Below are 21,207 nucleotides of genomic sequence, written 5' to 3' on the forward strand. Positions count from 1 at the left end.
GGCACAGTGAGCCACTCCCATCACTGTCAGTGAAATTACTTTTCTATTAGTGCAGAGAACTGTTTGCCATTCACGTTCTCAGACACCGGGCAAGGACTAACCTTGCAAGTAACCTTTCTAAGAAGAACAGCATCAGGCCTGCTATCTTAATTATTTTCTGTATAGCAGTGTTATTAAGATATTTATTGCTCATAATAAATTGACTTTGTAATACTGCTGTGGAGCACTCAACAGTAACATTATAATACAGGGTCTGGCACAAACAATGCCCCTTTTTATTACAAAATCTTTTATTACAAAATCATAAGCGTGTAATTCTATAACATAACAATATCACATTCAAGCACACCATATGACATTTTAGATAAAGTGTTCAAATTAAAACTATAAATTATTACATCCATATTATTATCCTGCCAACCACACACTCAAGCAGGCATTACTTCTGCCAGACCCTGTATTTTATACACAAGGTCTGTCTGGAAAAAGTCCAGCCATTACTAATATAATGAGAATAGTTTGCATGACATTGATATAACCTGGCAGCCAAGGAGAGTGGACTGGAATGTGACTGTGTGAACACTGATGACTTCACTGTACTAGTCAGTGGGGACAGTAGACACTGTTGAGTGATCATATATACTGGGTGGCCATTGCACTCAAAATAACTGAGCAAGTAAAGCGAGGAATCTGCATCAAATTTTGCATTAAGCTTGAACATCCCTCTGTGGAAACTATTCAGATGCTTCAGGAGGCCACAGATATCGGCAACTGGTGAGTGGCAGCTTTATCATGACAACACACTTGCTCATGTATCAGGTTCCATGCAGTTTTTTGGTAAGACATCAAATCACCCAGGTTAGTCAGCCCCACTACAGCCTGGATTTGGTGACCTGCAACTATTCACTTCTCCCCAAACTAAAATCACCTTTGAAAAAGGAAAGAAATTTTAGACCATTGATGAGATTTAGGAAAATACAACAGAGAAGTTGATGGTGATTGGGAGAACTGTGTGAGGTCCCAAGGTGCCTACCTTGAAGGAGACTGAGGCATCATTGTCCTGTGTACAATGTTTCTTCTATCTGATATCATCTTCAGTAAATGTCTCCAATTTTTCATATTACATGCCTGCATGTTTTCTGGACAGACCTTGTATGTCTGTATGTATTAAGTTACCTACTTGTTTATTTTCTGCCTCTCCTACTAGAATGTAAGCTGAGGAGGGTTAAGACTTTTCCACATTCCCTGTAGTATCTTAAACACCTTGAACAGAGCCTTCCTCGTCACAGGCGCCCCACAAATACTGGCTGAAGGTAGGAGTCAGGAAAGAGTTCAGCAGTTCAGCCTAGGACAGAGTCAGGTCTGAGCTTCTTTGGACTATTCAGGGAATACAACCCCTCTGTGCATGGCCATGGTGATCAGATGGGACAAGAGCCTGAGGAGTGCTTTTCAAAGGCAGTATTGTCACAGAGATTCCTGGTCTGGGGTAATTCTAAAATCAGAGTCTTTGAATCCCTTACCTGAAGCTGTACGAAAAATGTGTAAGAATGTTGTGTGTCTGCTCATTCCTTCCCCTTCCTCTTCCTGAAGACAAACATAGTGCTGGTGCATTTTTCCTATGCTCCTCCCCACTCTCAGAAACATTTCTAATGTCCNCTTGTTGATTTGTGGTCGTCTCCTCTCCTCAACTTCTGGTCATTCAGTGTCCGCTACAGTCTCTGGAGTCCTGCTTTCTTATATGCTGAGTCCCAGATTAGCATCTGCTGTGTTCTTCCGCAGATCAGCCAGGTCCTTCTCCGGCGCGTGGAGAGAAGCGAAATCCTTTGTCCTACTCCGCCGCCATCTTCTGTCTGTTGTCCCTCAGAAACATTTCTAATGTCCAGATTAAGTATGTCCTGAGGGTAGGGGAAAAAACTGTATTCTTCTTGAAAAACAACCATCTGTGCAGCTTGGAAGGACCCTACAGGACTTGCTGGTGGAAAGGGATCTCCAAACGGAAAATCAGCTCAGACTTAACGTCTTCTCTAGCTATTACTCTGGCAGTTGAATGGGGTCAGGTTTTCACCTTATGTAATATGATGGGACAATTCCACTTTCAGTGAGTGCAGCAGATTCCCCTAGAGCTACATAGGACCTAGCTAAGCGGTTACATAAACACATATGGAGACTTAGACATTTTAAAGAGAGGCTAAACACTGTGAGGGACAGGTCACCCCCGGGGGAAATTAATGACTGGGTCAACAAGCAAAACCGTTCTCCAAGTTACACATGAATCGCAGATAGCTTTATGACTGAACGACGGGGGGAGGAAATGACTTTAGCTGCATATTTTTCATGACTCACTGTGTGGAGCAGAAAATAAGCAACACCTTTAATCTCCGGATACCAGAAGAAAGAAAAGGTGATCCTGCCATAAATGGTGGCAGGGCACGATATTTGGGCTCAGAGCAATGTATCTGCTGGGGATCCAGCAGGAAACAGCCCACCCAAAAGGACCGGCTGAAAGGATTTAATGAAGGGACTAGTTGCAGGGGTGTAGACGGGTTAACGAAGCGAACAAGAGGGAGTGGGCCCTCGGGCACTCATGACAGCAGGAGGCTTACACTAGTTTTAGGCCTGATGTGAACAAAGGGTAAGAGTGGTGTTGTTGGAACCGACAAGCTCTGTAGTCCTGGAGGAGGAGCTGCCCAACTGGAGCCCGAGCCGGATGCAGTTGGGGTAGGAACCAGAGAGACTGTGGGGAGCGGGGCTGGGAGGCTGGTAAGTATCCAGCCTCTCTTTCCTCCTACCCGCCAGTTTCCTGCTGATGTCTCCCACCGGCCAAGGGCAATAGGGAGCCAGAGGCGGGGAAGTCTGGGTAAGACAGAAACACAGAGGTCAGCTGCCTGGGGCACAGAGCAAGGGATGGGAGAGCTGGAGAGGGCAAGCGGACAAAAGTCAGCACAACGGATCTCCACTGCCCACACTACCACGTGGCTGCCAACAATGGATGACGTTTATGGAATGTGTTAGACACGGTCCTGGGTCCTTTACCTAAACAATCGCACTTCATACTTGTGAAAGTGATTCACCACAAAGCTAACCAAGTTGACGCTTCAGAGCCCCTTACTAATACAGGTATCTTTCCAGGCCCTTTCAAGGGACCCTAAAAATGACTTTATACAATCATATTTTTAGAAAAAAATTAAATGTAGGATATGTTTACTTTAATTAAGATGATTGTCTCTTCCCATTCAGATTTCTCTACCATCATGTCTCCCTCTTGTCAGGTGCTATTTGGCATCTGTGGGCATTTTCTGGATTTGGCTAATGAGAAGCTGAGTTGGGATTAATTTGGTTAATTTGATTCACTGGGATATTTGATTCACTGGGATATTTGTAGGTATTTTACAACCACCACGCATAGGAATGGCTTCCAGGAATGCTCCTGCTGTTCCCATGCTGATGCATCATGAAACAAAGCTTCAGAACCAGGGTCACTCATGATCTGAAAGTGACCTATAGCACATCATACCAGATATGGGGCTGTGGAAGAGAAACAAGAGTTGAGGGAAACAAGATTAGAAAGAAAAGCCAGAAAACTCGTCTCTGAAAAAAAAAATTCCAGTCATTAGATAGGTAAAATTTTAAGAGGAGGATTCAATTCTCATTGATGCCTAGGCCCCATGGAAGTTCTCTCTTGGAAGAATACACTGTATAAGTCAGTGCATACAATTGTAACAGCATTGTGCTCTCCCTCCCTTTTTTGATGGGGATTATGTGAAGTGGAATAGTAGAATTCCTATATCAGTTGGGCATAAACTAATATCAGCCCTGCTTATATGCAAGTTATTACAAATTCAGTATCTTATTATGTATTTTGTAAGTCACAGAAGGAAATGTATGTAAGAAAAATGTATGTAAGGAAATGTATGTAAGAAAAATGTATGTGTAAATATATTCTAAAATAATGTAATAGCCCTGGCTGGTGTAGCTCAGTGGATTGAGTGCTGGCTGTGAACCAAAGGGGCACAGGTTCAATTCCCAGTTAGGACACATGCCTGGGTTGTGGGCCAGGTCCCCAGTAGGCGGCATGCAAGAGGCAACCACACATGTATGTTTCTCTCCCTCTCTTTCTCCCTCCCTTCCCCTCTCTCTAAAAATAAATAAATAAAATTTTAAAAAATAAAGTAATGCAATAATACCTGACACTTACAGAGCATGTCTTATGTGTCTGGCACTGTGCTGAGCACTTTGTAAACAATTCATTTAACCTTCAAAACAACCTTTTGAGACAGGCATTATTGTTATGCTCTCCCTGCATTTATTTTCAAAACTCTAAACCCACTGTTAAGACCCAAATTTGAAGTGAGAGATGAGTACTTTTCTGGATAGCATGACCAAGGAGGGACTTTTCTCTGAATACAACTCCAAGGACTGGAGCAGCCCTCACTGGCTGGGTTCCAGGCTACTGCCGAGATGTGCTACGATCAGCAAGGCCGAAGTATGGTGTGGAAATAGCTGCATGCAGACCCGAAGGAAACACCTGGGCTGGGACAGTGAACAAACACTGCGGCAGAAATTGGTAGAGCATCTAGCAAGACGGAGGCCTAAAATTTTGATTAAGTTGATTTATAGAAGTTAGAAAATAATTTTTTTTGGACCTCTGGACTTAAGGAAACTAATACAGGGTGGGGCAAAAGTAGGTTTACACTGTTCATATGGAAAGTGATAATACCAGAATAAACTCCATGTTTCATGTACTCAACTATGAACCTACTTTTGTTCTACCCTGTATTTATATCTGCTAAGTTCAACTTTGTGAAAATAAAACCAAAGAAATATTACCTTAGCCTCACTTCCTTCAAAACCTGGGTTAACTAACAAAAAGAACATTGGCTTTGGAGCCAGACATAACTGGCTTCAAATCCCAGTTCTGCAATTTATCAGCTAAGTAACCTTGAAAAATTGATAAAAATCTCCCCAAGCCTCAGTTTCTTCAACTGTAAAATGGGCGTCATTGGGGGAATTAATTTAGGTAGTACGTTTAAAACTCAGCTGCTGCTCTATGAGGCACTTAAATATCGGTTCCCTTTTTAAATGAAAATAAAACCTAAACACATTTTCTGTTGGGAAGTGTTATAGAAACACAAATTACATCATTCCAACAACATCTAGTTAATATGTTTTATGAAGAAACCCAACAGTAATTTTTAAAAGTTTTGAATTCACCCAACATCCCCCGCCCTGGCCTTCTAGAGCTGGAAACCAAGGCGGGGTAACATGCACCCGTGTGTGCACCCACGCCTTTGTGAGTGTGAGTGGACAGAAGAGCCACCTCGGCCTGTTTACGCAGGCCTACCCAGCTCTGAGGCAGGTAGAGCTGCTTCAGTCGGAACCCAATCCCGCTCACCTCATACTCCCAACACTGTCACTAAAACCAGTGAGAAAGAAAAATGATAGTCCATTTAACTAAATTATGCTAAAGCCTGGATTCAATCCATCCATGTGTTAAGAAGTCAGAATTTGAATATTGATTACTGTTACCTGGGTAAAAACTCCACTCCTTGCTCCCAACTCTCCTCCTAATAAAAAATGATGATTTTCCCCCACCCCTTATCTTGGCATTTTATTTTAAAACAAATCAAATGACTCCAGGTCTAGAAAAAAAATCACTATATTGCTTCCCCACTACCTTCTTTGAATTTTCTGTTTCTGGCTTCTGGGACTGTCCTCTCTGTCTTTACCCCAACCACCGCATCCTAGCTGGTCACTTTCCCCTGCCACCCACTGTGACTTTTCAGTCTTTGGGTAGCACCCTGGGCTACTGGAGTCTCCTTCCTCTCTGCCTTGTTCTCTTCCTTCTGCTCACTAAGCCTAAAATAAAGGCATGGCTTTGCCTGGAATCTCACCCTGAGCTACCAGGGGCATCTCCTGCTTTTGCCTGCCTGGAACTTACACAAAGGATTGTATATGGAAACCTGAGTAAATGCACGTCCTGATTCCAACTACTGGAATGATTTGGTGGCCCATATAGAGTCTGCACCCCAACCCAGCTCTGAATGAAGGGTGAAATAGACTTCTGACTCCATACCGCTTTGTGTAAAAGGCTAAGGGCCTACCCCTTGTAGCAACTGGTTAGGGAGGAAGAATTGGGTAGATAGATTACAATGAGGGTTGAAGATTAGAGCAGTTACTCGTTAGCCCGATTGTACCATAAAATGATCCAGGAGGCTTTTGAATACTTTTGAAGTCCTAACCCTGATTTACTTGATCTGTATGGGTCTTCAGATGGGTGCTTTTATAAATTGTGATAGAAAACAAAATTTCCATCATAACCATTTTTAAAAAAAGATTTGATGTATCCTTTCTTAGAGAGAGGAGAAGGAGGACAAAAAGAGAAGGAGAGAAACATTGATTTTCTGCTTCTCATACTTCTCCAACAGAGGACATGGCCCCCAACCCAGGCATGTGCCTCAACAGGGAATTGAACCGGCAAACGCTCAGTCTGTGTGACTATGCCCAACTCACTGAGCCACACCGGTCAGGGCCATCATAACCTTTTTTAAGTGAACAAGTTCAGTAGTGTTGTGAAACAAATCTCTAGTACTTTTCATCTTGCAAAGCTGAACTGTATACCCATTTAAACAACTTCTTTCCCCCCACCCCCATCCAGTCTCTGGTAGCTACCATACTCTTTCTGTTTCTATAAATTTGACTACTTTAGATATTTTGATTAAATGGAGTCATACAATATTTGTCTTTTTGTGACTGGCCTATTTCACTTAGCATAATGTCCTTAAGGTTCAGCCATGTTTTAGCATGTGACAGTATTTTTAAAGGCTAAATAACATTCCATTTGTATGTATATACCATGTTTCATTTATCCACTCATCTTGTAATGGACACTGGGTGTGTTCCCCCTTTTTGTCTATTGTGAGTAATGTTGTCATGAACATGGGTGTGCAAATGTCTCTTCAAACCCTACTTTGGATTATTTTGGATATATGCCCAGAATTGGAATTGCTGGATCATATGATAGCTCTACTTTTAGTACTTTGAGGAAACTCCAAACTGTTTTTCATAGCAACTGTGCCATTTTACATTCTCATCAACAATGTACAAGATTTCTAAATTCTCCAAGAGGGCAAGTCAACAGTTGCTATTTTTTGTTTTGTTTGTTTGTTTTATAATAACCATTCTAATGAGTGTGAGAAATGATGGTGACATCTCACTGTAATTTTGATTTGAGTATCTCTTTTTTAAGTATATTTTATTGATTGCATCATTACAATTGTCCCAATTTTCCCTCTTTATCCCCCCTCCACCCTTCCCTCTAGCAATCCCCCTCCCTTAGTTCATGTCCATGGGCCATGAGATACATTCTTTGGCTTCTCCATTTCCTATATTACTTTTAACATCCCCTTCTCTATTTTGTACCCACCAATTATGCTTTTTAATCCTTGCAACTTTTCCTTCATTCTCCTCTTTCTCCCTTGCAGACGATAACCTCCAAATGGCCTCTGTACCTATGATTCTGTTCCTGTTCTGGTTGTATGCTTTGTTTTTTTTCTTTTGTTTTTTTTTTACAGTCAGTTGTTGATAGTTGTGAATTTGTTGCTTTTTTAATGTTCACAGTTTTGATCTTCTTTTTCTTAAGTAAGTCCTTTTACCATTTCATGTAATAATGGCTTGGTGATAACAAACTCCTTTAGTTTTACCTTGTCTGGGAACTACTTTATTTGTCCTTCCATTCTAAATGATAGCTTTGCTGGATAGAGTAATCTAGGTTGTGGGTCCTTGCTTTTCATCACTTTGAATACTTCTTGCCAGTCTTTTCTTGCCTGCAAAGTTACTTTTGAGAAATCAGCTAAGGTCTTAAAGGAACTCCTTTATAGGTAACTCGCTGCTTTTCTTTGTTGCTTTTAAGATTCTCTCTTTCTTTTTTACCTTTGACATTTTAATTATGATGAGTCTTGGTCTGATCCTCTTTGGGTCCAACTTGTTTGGGACTCTCTATGCTTCCTGGACTTATATGTCTATTTCATTTGCCACATTAGGTAATTTATCTTTGATTATTTTTTAAATAAGTTTTCAATTTCTTACCCTTCTACTTCTCCTTCTGGCACCACTATGATTCAGATGGTGGCACACTGGGCGATGTCCCAGAGTTTTCTTATACTATCCTCGATTTTTAAAATTCTTTTATCTTTTTTTGTTCTGATTGAATGTTTATTTCTCCTTATGTTCCAAATTGTTCATTTGAATCTCAGCTTTCTCTCCTTCACTGTTGGTTCCCTGTAGGCTTTTCTTTATTTCACTTAGTGTAACCTTCATTTCTTCCTTTATATTATTTTCATACTCAATGTGTTCTTTCAGCAGCCTGATCATCAGTGGGGTTTTTAAAAAATTATTATTTATTTATTTTTAAAGGGGGTGGGAGAAGGGAAGGGAGAGAAACATCAGTGTGTGGTTGCCTCTCACCTGCCCCCTACTGGGGACCTGGCTGGCAACCCAGGCATGTGCCCTGACTGGGAATTGAACCAGTGACCCCTTGCTTCACAGGTTGGCACTCAATCCACTGAGGCTCACCAGCTAGAGCTTGATCAACATTATTTTGAACTCTGCGTCTGATAAGTTGCTTATCTCTAGTTTGTTTAGTTCTTTTTCTGGGGTTTTGTTCTGTTCTTTCATTTGGGCCCTATTTCTTTGTCTCCTCAATTTGGCAGCCTCCCTGTGATTGTTTTTGTGTATTAGGTAGAGCTGTTTTGGCTCCCTGTCTCAGTAGCTTGGCCCATTGCAAGAAAGGCACCTGACAATTGTGTGGGGCAGAGCCTTCAGAAATCACCAGGGTGGGGCAAACTGCTTCACCACTTTGTGGATCTGTGTAAGGTAGAGCTCATAGAGGGGACTGTGCTCCTGCCTGGCTTCTGGAGCTTTGCCCAGTGCTCACTCCATTTTTAGTCACTTTGCCCATGCCCTGTATGTGACTGGTGCTCTTCCAGCTATTGCCCTGTTGAGAATCCCAGAGTGGGTGGGTTGACATCCATTTTAAGACTGTGCAAGCCCTTTAAGCAGAGTTTCCTGAAAATTTGGCACTTTCTTTTGATACCCCAACCCCCACTGGTTTTTAAAGCCAGAACTATGGGGATTTATCTTCCATCTCTTCTGGTGCTGGAACCCTGGGTTGTGCAGTCTGGCCTGGGGCTGGGATCGCTGTCTCCAAGGTATCCCTCCCAATTTTTATTCACCACACATGAATGTGGGACCATCCATGTCTGTTTTACTGTCACTGCCTCTCCAGACCACACTGTGTCTCCTTGCCCTTCCTTTCACCTGTCTCCGTGTGTCTGCCGCCTCTACCCATCTGGATGAATGTAGTTTCTTTAAATCTTTGGTTGTCAGACTTCCATACAGTTTGATTTTCTGGAAGTTCTGGGTGTTATTTGTTTTGAGATTTAGTTGTAATTATTTCTGTGATTGCACAGGGAGACAAAGTGTGTCAACCTACACCTCCATCTTCACTGAACTGAATATCTTTTATTACTAGTGGTATTGAGCATCTTTTCATATATCTGTTGGCTATTTATACTTCATTTTTGGAGAAATATCTATTCAAGTCCTATTCAATACCCATGTTTAAATAGGGGTATTGTATTTTTGTTGTTTTCGTTGAAATGTGGGAGCTCTTTATATATTCTGGCTATTAATCCCTCAGCAGAGATGATTTGCAAGTATTCTCTCCCATTTTAAAGATTACTTTTTTATTCTGATGATTGTGTTCTTTGATGCACAGAAGTTTTAGGTTTGAAGTCTTTCCATTTTTTTGTTTTGGTTTTGTCGCCTGTGCTTGATGTTATAACTAAGAAACCACTGCTAAATTCAACATCATTAAAGTTTCCCTTGTTTTATCCAAGGAGTTTCTTAGTTTGGTTATACACATAGGTCTTTAATTCACTTTGGGTTGTTTTTTATATAAGGTATAAGATAAGTGTCCAACTTGATTGATTTCTTTTTGCATATGGCCAGTTTTCCCAATGCTATTTGTTGAAGAGACTCCTTTCACCATCGAGTGGTCTTAGTACCTTTACCAAAGATCATTGGATCATATAAGCAAAGGTTTATTTTGGGCTTTCTATCCTCTCCCACTGATCTCTGTGTCTGCCTTTCTGATAATCTCACTGTTTGGATTAATGCAGCTTCATGATAGTTTTCAGATCAGCAAATGTGAGTCCTCCAAATTTGGTTTGCTTGTTTTTTGCAAAATTGTTTTGCTATTCAGGGTTGCTTGAGATTCCATATAAATTTTAGGATGAATATTTCTATTTCTGAAAAAAATTCCATTGGGGTTTGATAGAAATTATATTAAATCTGTAGATCATTTTGAGTATTATGAACATCTTAATAATATTAAGTTTTTTAATTCATGAACACAGATGTCTACCCATTTATTTGTGGCCCATTAGAGCTTGCATTTCCCCTAGTCACAGTAATTTCTTCAGAGATAGGCTCATTGTCCTTTCAGAGCTGATGAGAAAAAAAGAAAATAAGTTTTTTAGATTTCTGAAGCAAAAGCAAGCTTTATTCCCATGTGCCTTGAACCTAAGGCTGCATAGAGATTGAAGCTGTTGTCACCATCAAGCCTTGAAACCTGGGATAAATGTCAATACAGTTAAGGGCTGAGACAAGAGATGGAGTGATACTGAGCATGGATGATTTTTTTTTAACCCCAAAGCCATCACTACTCCTGATCTTTTCAGTTGTGTGAACTCAAACAGTTCCCTTTACACCAAAATCAGGTTTTGGTTGACATTTCAGTCACTTGCACCTGAGATCCTCATTGATTTAGAAAATAATACAGCTTTTCAAAGAGTGGGTGACCAGGAAGCCAGACCTTGCTAGCAGTCCTGGGCCCAAGCTTGCAGCACTCAGAACAATGCTGCTCTTGCACAGAACCTAATTCCTGGTGGAGGCCAGTCTGCAATTCAGAAGGTTGGCCTGGTGTACCAGCCAGCCTTGCAAGAATTGCTGCAGTTTTCAAACCTATAACATCTGAGAGATCCTCGCAGGTTACTCTTCCCTTCTTACCCTTCTATTCCCTAGGCTCTCAGGACCAATTCTCTTCTTCCCATCAGCATTGTTCTCAGGAAAAGATTTATTTAATTAATTCATTAACTCTAAGGTTTACATGGCTCATATATTCCTACTCGTTAGAATATCTACATTTCAAAAGGGTACAAAGTATGTTAATAGTGATTAAAATTGCTAGTGACAGAAATTTACAGACACATGAGAGTAGTCACTTAAATAAAATGTTGTTGCCTTGCTTCACTGTACTGTCTTTAAAGTCTGGCTCACTGCAAATGAATGAATTTGTCTATGCCATACCGCTCTGTATTGGTCATAACACAATGACACAGTACTTGATTAAAAATTGTAGAATGTGGCAATGCACAGTGTGCCTCAAAATTTACCTTCCTCCTATGCAGAAAGGTGCAAACTATCCTCAGAAATGTAAAAAAAACACCATTACCTATCTTTATTGAACACATTCTGTGTCCCATATGCTAGACATTGTTCTCAGGACTTCACCTTACCTGATCTAATCCTCACTGACACTCTAGGAAGTAACCACATTATAAATCTCATATTGCAGCTGAGGAAAGTAAGATGCAGAGAAATTAAGTAGCTTGTTCAAAGTGGCACCACTACCAAGCTGAAGAAAACTATGGAACAAAAAAAAGTTGGAGGCCTCAGGGCAAAATTGGCCTCTGGAGCTACTTTGAGATGCCCAGAAATCACAACTTGGTACCTAACAACGTCAGGAACTGACAAAACATTATTTATTTTATTTTTATTATTTTCTTTTTCTTAAATTGGCCTCTCATGCTTTTAAGAGCCAGCCCTGTACTCAGGACGGCCCTCCGAAACTGAGAGGGAGACTGCTGTATGTCCTGCCGGACTCCTCAGTTACAACTGAAATTATTATTTTAGAATCACAGAAGTTAGAAGTATTCAATGTGCCACTAAAATTAGAGAAAAAATAAGATCCAGCCAGAGTATCAGAAATAAAACTAGACCCCACATCTAATAATTCCCCAAATCCAGTAAGTCGTACTCACTTACATATTTTGCATAAACATTCCACAGGAAAAATTTCATTGACTGCAGATGGAAAGTGTTGGTGATGCCAAAAATAAAATATAAACATTGAATCAAAAGTAATAAATAAGTTCTTTGCTCTCAAAGAAACAATAGTGTTGGGGAAGTGGGATAATGGACTCATCAGCCAAATCTGCCTGGGGGTACCAGAAGGACTTCAAATGGGAGAAAGAGCAAGAACTTTCAATAGAAGCCAAAGCAGAGAAGAACAACCCAGGAGAGGAGGTGAGGTCAGTCAGGAGGTGGCAGGTGAAGTTTCTGGGGACTGCAGGGGCCTGATTGCAGGAGGTAAGGCCGGGAAGATGGGTAGATAGAGTCATGAGGATTGCTTATGCCAGGTTGAGGAATAATTCTTTTTGGTGGGGGCGGGGGGATTATAGCTGTTGTTGGTCAGATTTGCAATTGGAAACAAATCAAAATTTTAAAAGGCTGTTGAGAAGGGCTTAGAGCTGGGTTGTATGCTGCGTGGGGGATTTTAAGCATGGAAAAGATCTGGTCAGATATGCTGGAGGGGAGAAGTGGGGCTGCCTCTGAGGAGCTGAGAGGAACATGAATGGGGTGCAGGGAGTCAGGTTCAAGGGCCATTGCATGAGTCGTATGAGAGCTCAAGAGCACCTGTCTTAGGCAAAGCTGCAGAGATGGGGGCAGAAGTGCCTTTGGAAGTAAACTCACAGGCCTTGGTCACAGAATAGGTATAGGGAGTGGAAAAGAATAGAAAGGCAAATCTGCCTCCCTGGTTTCTTTCTTTTCTTTTCTTACATATTAATTCCATATATATATATGGAATATATATATATGGAATATATATATATATAAACACAGATATATACATATACATTCCTTAAATAAATGTTTATTTATTTAAGATTTTATTTATTTACTTGTTTTGTTTTTAAAATTTGTTTGTTTTCAGAGAGGGGGGAAGGGAGGAGCGGAGAGAGAGAAACATCAGTGTGAGAGAGGTATACATCAATCAGTTGCCTCTCCCATGCACCCAAATGGAGACCTGGCCTGACTGGGGATCAACCAGCAGGCTGTGTCTGAATCCACTGAGCCACACAAACCAGGGTTGCTCCCTGGTTTCTGAGCTGGGAGACTGAGCAGATGGTAAAGCTTGCTGTTTCTTTTCTTTTTTCTTTTAAATCCTCACCTGAGGATATATGCATTGATTTTTCTCTTTTTAAGGGAGAGAGAAACATTGATGTGAGAAAGAAACATCCATCTGCTGCCTCCCACACAAGCCCTAACCCCAACCCTGACAAGGGATTGAACCCTCAACCTAAGCATGCGTCCTGACTGGGAATCAAACCTGCAACCTCTTCATGTATGGGAGGATACTCCAACCGACCCACTGCCAGGGCCCTGCTTCTTCTCCACAACACCTGCAGGTTGTAAACAATTCAAAAATGCAGAGCTGAAAGATGTAACAAGTATTAAGTCCCCTTCCCCTTGTCCTCCTTTACTCCAGTGCCACTCCCCAAGGTACAGCCACTATCAATATTTTCTGTATTCCTTCCAATGATTCTCTATATCCATGCCAAACTCAGTAAATTTTTAAACACAAAGAGAACTACTGCTGCAAAGACATATTGCCAAATCATAGAAGTCTCTAGAGGGAATGTGTGCAGTCAACCATGCATATCACAGTGTTGGGGGCAAAGCTTCAGGAACGGAGGCACACCTCTGGGAGTTCATTCTGGGCCACGTCATAGATTCAGCCCTTGTTATAGCAGTCATTCATACGCCCCCCAAAATGGCTGTACAATGCCCAAGTGTAGCACAGCAGTAATGAAATCAATAAACATTTTAAATTAACAATTCTCCTATAATATAGTTATGTTCATTTCCAAAGTTAAATATAAAATATATTACAGGGTATTCAGTGCCCTGGAAATGCCAACAGAATTGTTTGTATGTACATTAGCTTCCGTTTGGAGAATTAGCTATGGCAATTTTTCCTTCTCCTGTGACCTGGACAATACTACTTCTACAAATTAAAAATGAGGCAAATGTCATAAGGATATGAAGAGATAACTTTGATGGCAGATGAAACCACAGTTGGATGGGATCTCTCTTTTTCACTCTATTTCACACACATAGTATATAAAAATCATTCAAATTTTCAGAGGGAAAACAAAGTCTACCATTTTTATAGAGCTAAAATAAAATCATATTGCACACACTAAATTCTAAATATTTCTCTAGGGAATTCACTGGTTAGGAGCTGCTATCAAAAACTAAAATGGAATAAAATAGACCCACTTAGGAACTTTAAATCTTCCTAAAGTTATGTTTCAAAGAGAACCTGTATCAAAAAAATATATTAGAATGGTAGTAACTACATCTTCTAGGACATTAGGCAAGAAAATAATTTAAGTCTAAATTTGTCAAAAATTTAATCCATGTTTAGTACTTTTAATATGAAAATAAAAACTAATATTTATCAAAAATTATTAATTCATTGATTTTCTTAAAACATGCTTATTATATTAATTATTTCCACTGATTCATCTCCCTAGCTCAGAAAGTAATTATAATATGGACAACAATTATTATAATAAAGAATAGCTAACATTTATTGAGCATCTATTATGTGCCAGTTATTATTATTCCATTTCATCCTTGCAGTCCATTATTACCTCCCATTTTAAATATATGACCATTCCAGACTTCTAAAATTGGGTGTCATAGACTCAAGGGATACTTAAGCAGGGTACTCTGGGGTGACAAAACATTCAATGGTTTCAAAAACAGTTGTGCAAAGAAGCCCTGTCCAAATCAGATATTTGGAGCTGCTTCATGACGAGGAGTAAATTGCCCAGGTAGGTTACAGTATAAAGTGGAACTTAAGTCCTTGGTTCCACCCCTGGCACACAGAGTCCAAACTTAGAAACATTATCCTTTTGCATCTTGGACTAGTGGTTGCCAGGATAGGGTGTCCAATGTGGATGCAAATGAGAACTGCTTCCAGATCTTGAATTAAGGAGACAGCATATATGTCTGGGGAAGTTGCAGTGGGTGGCGGTGGATACATGGACAGGGCACATACATCGTCAGTGAGATATCGCTCCAGACAGAGTTGTTGTAAGTAGAATTTGTTGCTATCAAACAGCCCAAGCAGACCAAACAATCACATGCCTGTTCCCATAAGAATATTCACAAAGACATTTGATTAAATGAAAAAAGTCAGATGTATAAGAGTTCATGTGGTATATTATTATTTGTTTAGAAAGCAGGTGGTGGAAGGAGAATGTATTTAAATCTATGCTAAGATAATCAGAGAGTATAACAGGAAGTTCCATAAGAAATTCCCTTGGGGGAGGAAGTCTTTGAAGGATAGAAAATTTAGTTTTCACTGTTTACCATTTTATCATTTTTAAATTTTGTAAATAATGTATATGCATTACGATTTCAGATCAGTGATGATGGTGATGGTGATGATAGATAGATAGATAGATAGATAGACAGATAGATATAGGTTTTGATAATCAGCAGGATTTCTTTCACTTGCCCCTTCATATCCACATTCCACTCTTCTGTACCTTGCTCTATGCCCTGAGAAGCAAACCATTAGTACCCAGTTGGATTTGGCCAATGAGAATACCAGCAGCAGATCAGAGAACAGGAAAGGAATAGAGTCAGGTCAAAGTACTTATTTAAATTGGCCCTCCAAATTAATCATATAATGTAATTTTAGGTGGCAATGTGAAGAAAATAAAACAGTCCAATGGCATGGAGAGTTGTTATTCAAAGTACGCTGTTTAGGTGCAATGGTCCAGAAGGACCCTCTGAAAAGGTAATATTTTCATACTACCTGAAATCAGCATGGAGAGAAAGGACCAACTATTGGAAGATCCAAAGGATAAGTGTTGTCAGCATGGAAAAGGGCAAGGGTGAAGTCCCTGAGGTGGACACAAGCCCTGAGTGTCCTAAGAATAGAAAGCAGCCTCACATGCTGAGTCCAGCATGAGAGGAATGAGAGATGGCATGGGGTAGACAAGCAGGACCACAGGCAACAGTAGACTCCATACTTGTATTATAACTGCAATGGGAAGTCACCAGAATGCATCCATCAGGAGCATGGTGAGACCTGACTTGCATTTACATTTATGAAGGATCATTGTCTGTTAAATAGACAATGAATTGCACAAGGGAGAGAAGGTAAAGGCCATTGCAAGAGTACAGGCCAGAGACAATGATGACAGGACGAGGGTGACGGCAGGGGAGACAGTAACACATGGTCAGGATCAGGATATTTTGGAGGTAGAGCCAGAAAAATGTACTGATAGATTGAATGCGGCAGTGCAGGCATGATGCCAAAACTCCAGAACAACTCTTTGGGCTTTGGCCTGTGCTGAGGCAGAACAGGGGTGCCCTTAACAAGATGGGAAAAGCTCAGGACTGGGGGACAGGGAGTACGTTTTGTTTTGTTCCTGTTAAATGATTTACCCAATTACCATAACTTCATGGTTCATCTTTCAGAGTTCTGGGGGAGACACGGATCACATTCTTATTTTTGGAACTCCCCCACCCCCACCCCATAAAGAAAAGAACCAGAAAAATCAAATAATTAAATTTTTCTTCCTTCTATTTTCATGCAAAAGAAACACATGACAAATAAACCAAAGTGGATTTATTAAAAAAGAACTCCCAGCATGTCATAAGGTTGATAACAGTTTCAGCCTAATCCTCTATACCAACTGTACCCAGCTCTGCCTGATGGCTGATGGTCTAAGTGGCAGTGGTGATGACCCCAGTCACCACAGAGTATTAGAGTGTCTTCTGAATCATCACAGAAGACTAACTCATGTTCAGCATAAGGGTAATGTCAGGTAGGCACTGCCTTACACATTTTATGCCCTCAGCAGAACACTGGAATAAACTAATATGCTTCTTAGAAAATACCTGGAGAGCTGTATGCTTAGTGGTGGCATTTCAATATAAATTAATTGTTTATCTTTCTTATAGGTTATATTTACATATAGCAGAATTCTCCCCTCTCAGGTATACAGTGCTAAAATTTTTGATAAATCTTTTAAAGCATGTAAGCCGCCATGGTCACCACCTCACAAAGTTCCCTCCTGCTCTTCAATAGTTAATAGTTAATACCACCTTTACCCCTAACAGTCATCAGTATGATTTTTCTCCCAACAGTTTGCCTTTGCCAGATGTCATGTGAATGAAATCATTCAACAGAGTCTGACTTTTTTCACCTGACAAAATCCATTTGTGATTCACCGTTTTGGTGTATGTGTTGGTAGTCTGTTCCTTTTTTGCTCCTGAGAAGTATCTCATTGTGTAGATGTACCAGTTTGCTTACCTACCTGCAGTTGGGGGACATTTGGGTCATTTCCATTTGGGAGGCATTTATAAATAAAACCCCTATAAACATTTGTGTACAGGTTTTTATGTGGCTGTATGCTTTCCTTTTTCTTTGATAAATATCTTTGGAGTGGGATTAGTGGGTCATACTGAAAGTATATATTTAACTGTTAAAGAACTGCTAATCTCTTTTTCGCAGTGGCTGTGCCATTTTCCATCCCTACCAAGATACGAGTATATGAGAGTTCCAGTTGCCCCACATCCTCATTAGGACTGGGTATTATCCGTTTTCAAAATATTTTTGTCATTTTAATAGTGGGTTATGGTATTCCCTTGTGGTTTTATTTTTTTTAAAAGATTTTATTTATTTATTTTTAGAGAAAGGAGAAGGGAAGGAGAAAGAGAGTGAGAGAAATATAGATGAGCAAGAGAAACATTGATCAGTTATCTCTCACACACCCCAACCAGGGACCTGGCCTGCAACCCAGGCACGTGCTCCGACAAGAAATTAAACTAGTGAGGTTTGCAGGTTGACACTCAACCCACTGAACCACAGAGTCAGGGCCCATTGCAGTTTTATTTTGACTAATGATATTGAGAATCTTTTCACTTGCTTATTTGCCACCCATATGTCTTCTTTTATGCAGTGTCTGTTAAAATATTTTGCCTGCCCTGGCAGTGTGGCTCATTTGGTAAGAGCATTGTCCTGTAACAGAAGGTTGCAGGTTCAATTTCTGGTCAGGACACAGGATGCAGTTTCAATCCCAGGACAGGGAGTGTGCTGGAAGCAAGCAACTGATGTTTCTCTCTCACATCGATGTTCCTCTCTCTCCCTCCTTCCTCCCTCTCCCTCTCTCCCCCTGTCCCCCTCTCTCCCATCCACCCTCCCTTTCTCCCTAGAAGCAATGACAAAATGTCCATAGGTGAGGATTGAGAAAAGATAGTTTATTCAATAAATGGTGTTGGGAAACTAGGGCAGATATGTGCAAAAAAAATGAAACTAGACCACTTTCTTACACCATAAACAAAAATAAATTCAGAATGAAACAACATCCAAAATGTTAGACCCCGAACCATGAAAATCCTAGAAGAAAACGTAGGCAGCAAAATCTTAGACACTGCTTGTAGAAATTTTTTATTGGCTACATCTTCCCAGGCAAGGGAAACAAAAGAAAAAGTAAACAAATGTGACTTTATCAAACTAAAAAAATTTTGCACAGCGAAGGTAATCATCAACAAAATAAAAAGACAACTCACAGAACGGGAGAACATATTTGCCAATACATCTGATAAGAGGTTAGTTAGTATTCACAATTTATAAAGTACTTACAAAACTTGACACCAAAAAAAAAACACCCCACAAATGACCCAATTTAAAAAATGGGTCAAGAACCTGAATAGACACTTCTCAAAAGAGGACATACAGAGGGCCCCTAGACAAATGAAAGGATGTTCACTGTCAGTCATCATCAGAGAAATGCAAATTAAAACCGCAATGAGATACCATCTCACACCTGTCAAAATGGCTACCATCAATAAATCAACAAACAAGTGCTGGCAAAGATGTGGAGAAAAGGGAACCATTTTGCACTGTTGGTAGGAATGAGGATTGGTGCAGCTGCTGTGGAAAGCAGTATGGAGATACATTAAAAAATAAAAAAATGGATCTGCCTTTTGACCCAGTGATCCCACTTCTGAGAATATATCCAAAGGAACCCCCAAACATTAATTTAAGTGGACATAAGCACCCCTATGTTCATTGCAGCATTATTCACAATCAGCAAGATATGGAAGCAGCTCAGTGTCCATCAATAGATGAGTGGATAAGACAACTATGGGACATTTACACCGTGGAATACTACTCTAAACAAACAAGAATGTTTTACCCTTTACAACAGTATGGATGGACCTGGAATTATGCTAGGTGAAATAAGCCAGTCAGAGAAAGGCAAATGCCATGTGATTTCACTCATATGTGGAATCTAATGAACAAACTGACCTAACAAGGAAAATGGGGACAGAATCATAGATGGCGAGAGGGTGACAGCTAGTTGGGAGATGTTAGGAAGTAGAGGGATTGTGCAAAAAAGGAAAACGGACTCATGGACATGGGTAACAGTGTGGTGACTGCTGGGGGAAGAGGGGTATAAGGGAACTAAAGGGTAACGGAAAAAATACAATAAAAATTAAATTAAAAATAGTTGGCTCACCTTTTTTTCTTGAGACATTTGTTTCCTTATTATTGACTTTTATGTACTGTATACAAGTTTATATATATATATATATATACGTATATATATATATTTTCTCAAAGTCTGTGGCTTGCCTCTTCATTTTTTACAGTGCCCTTCAGAGAGTAGAAATTTTTAACCTGTCGATTTGTTTTTGAATGCTATGATTTATATTCTTTTTCTCTGAGAATCCTTTGCCTAACTCAAGGTCACAAAGATTTTCTCCTAGAAATTTTACATTTAAGTCTATAATATACTTCTAATTAATTTTTGAACCAGGTATGCTTTCCCTTTTAAAATGTCTTTGTTAAAATAATCTTTTTCAAAATGGTAAAACATTTCTTGTGTCACTAATACGAAAAAATCATTGGCTAGTCTACCTTGCATTCCAAGAGAAGTGAAGGTATGAAGTAAAGCTTGGCTCTCGGTAAGGATCCCGGGTTTGTAGAAATTATATTCATTCTCCAGAGTGCTCATGGCTCAGTGCCAAGCATCATTTAAAGACGCAGTGTACTGTCTGATCTGGCTTGCTGGTGATCTTCAACACGTGACAAGTCAAAGCGTCCTGTCTCCCAAGTACGGCAATTCCATCGGCTGTTCCCAGTCCAGCTTAAGTGTCCCAGCTCTCACAACCCCCTTACCCATCTGTGGCTGGTCATCCTGGAAAGTGACTTTAAACAGAAGGCATTCATAGTCCTCTAGGTCATCTGGTCTACAATTTACCTTTACTGTTATTTTTTCAAATAAGTACTATGCACAGAGAATATACACAGAGAAGTGAGAAAATTAATAAATATCTTATATTTATTTCAATCTGAATTTCCTGGCAAGGGACTCTTAACGTAGAAAATTTGCCTTCCTTTGTAAGTGTTTAATGAAACTCTTGGTGACTAGGTTTAAATATCCAGCTTTAACTTTTCACTGCTCTAGTGACTAGCCTATGTTTTACCATTGAGGAGTTGCTTTCCTAAGGTGTGTACATATAAGCACTCTATTCGGATCTTCTCATGGGCAGACAAAATACTTATTTTTGCTAATTAAAATGAGGATGGGAGGGAGGGAGAGAGTGAGTTAAGGACAAAGGAAAGCTATTTGAAAGATTAAGTTATGTGTATAGGGAGACTGAGCTGGGCCAAGGCCTGGAGTGGAAGACAAGTCCCCAATCACCGTAGCTCACTGAGCTGTTGTCCAGTCCCTCTCATGGTCAGCTGTGAGGCCCACCACTGGACCGCAGCCAGCACGCTGCCAACAGCAGACCCACAGCTGGGTTGCCTGTCTGTGCCCCAGACTGAGTTCAGCCCTCTTCACCTCCTTCTGTTCCTCTCCATGAAGGCAATTCCAGAAAGTTCAGCGCTTCAAGACCCCGTGGCTCCTCCAGGATTGGAGGGTGCGCCCTGGACACCTATGGGAGTAGTGATGGCATGAAAAAAGGGGCTCATCCCTGATAAAGAAGTGGCCAGACCAAAGGAGCCTGATTGACAGCTCCTGAGTCAGGGCGGTGTTAGACACAGAG

The 21,207-nt window shown here is 40.4% G+C and overlaps 1 pseudogene; it reads right to left on the minus strand.

Moving 5' to 3' along the window:
• Positions 1-11,854: 11,854 nt before the first annotated feature.
• LOC118997958 (uncharacterized) lies at positions 11,855-11,944 on the minus strand (annotated as a pseudogene).
• Positions 11,945-21,207: the final 9,263 nt, after the last annotated feature.

Source organism: Sturnira hondurensis, unplaced genomic scaffold (assembly GCF_014824575.4).
Source record: "Sturnira hondurensis isolate 20B ecotype Veracruz unplaced genomic scaffold, ASM1482457v3 Scaffold0013537, whole genome shotgun sequence".
In the NCBI taxonomy this organism is placed as follows: domain Eukaryota; kingdom Metazoa; phylum Chordata; class Mammalia; order Chiroptera; family Phyllostomidae; genus Sturnira; species Sturnira hondurensis.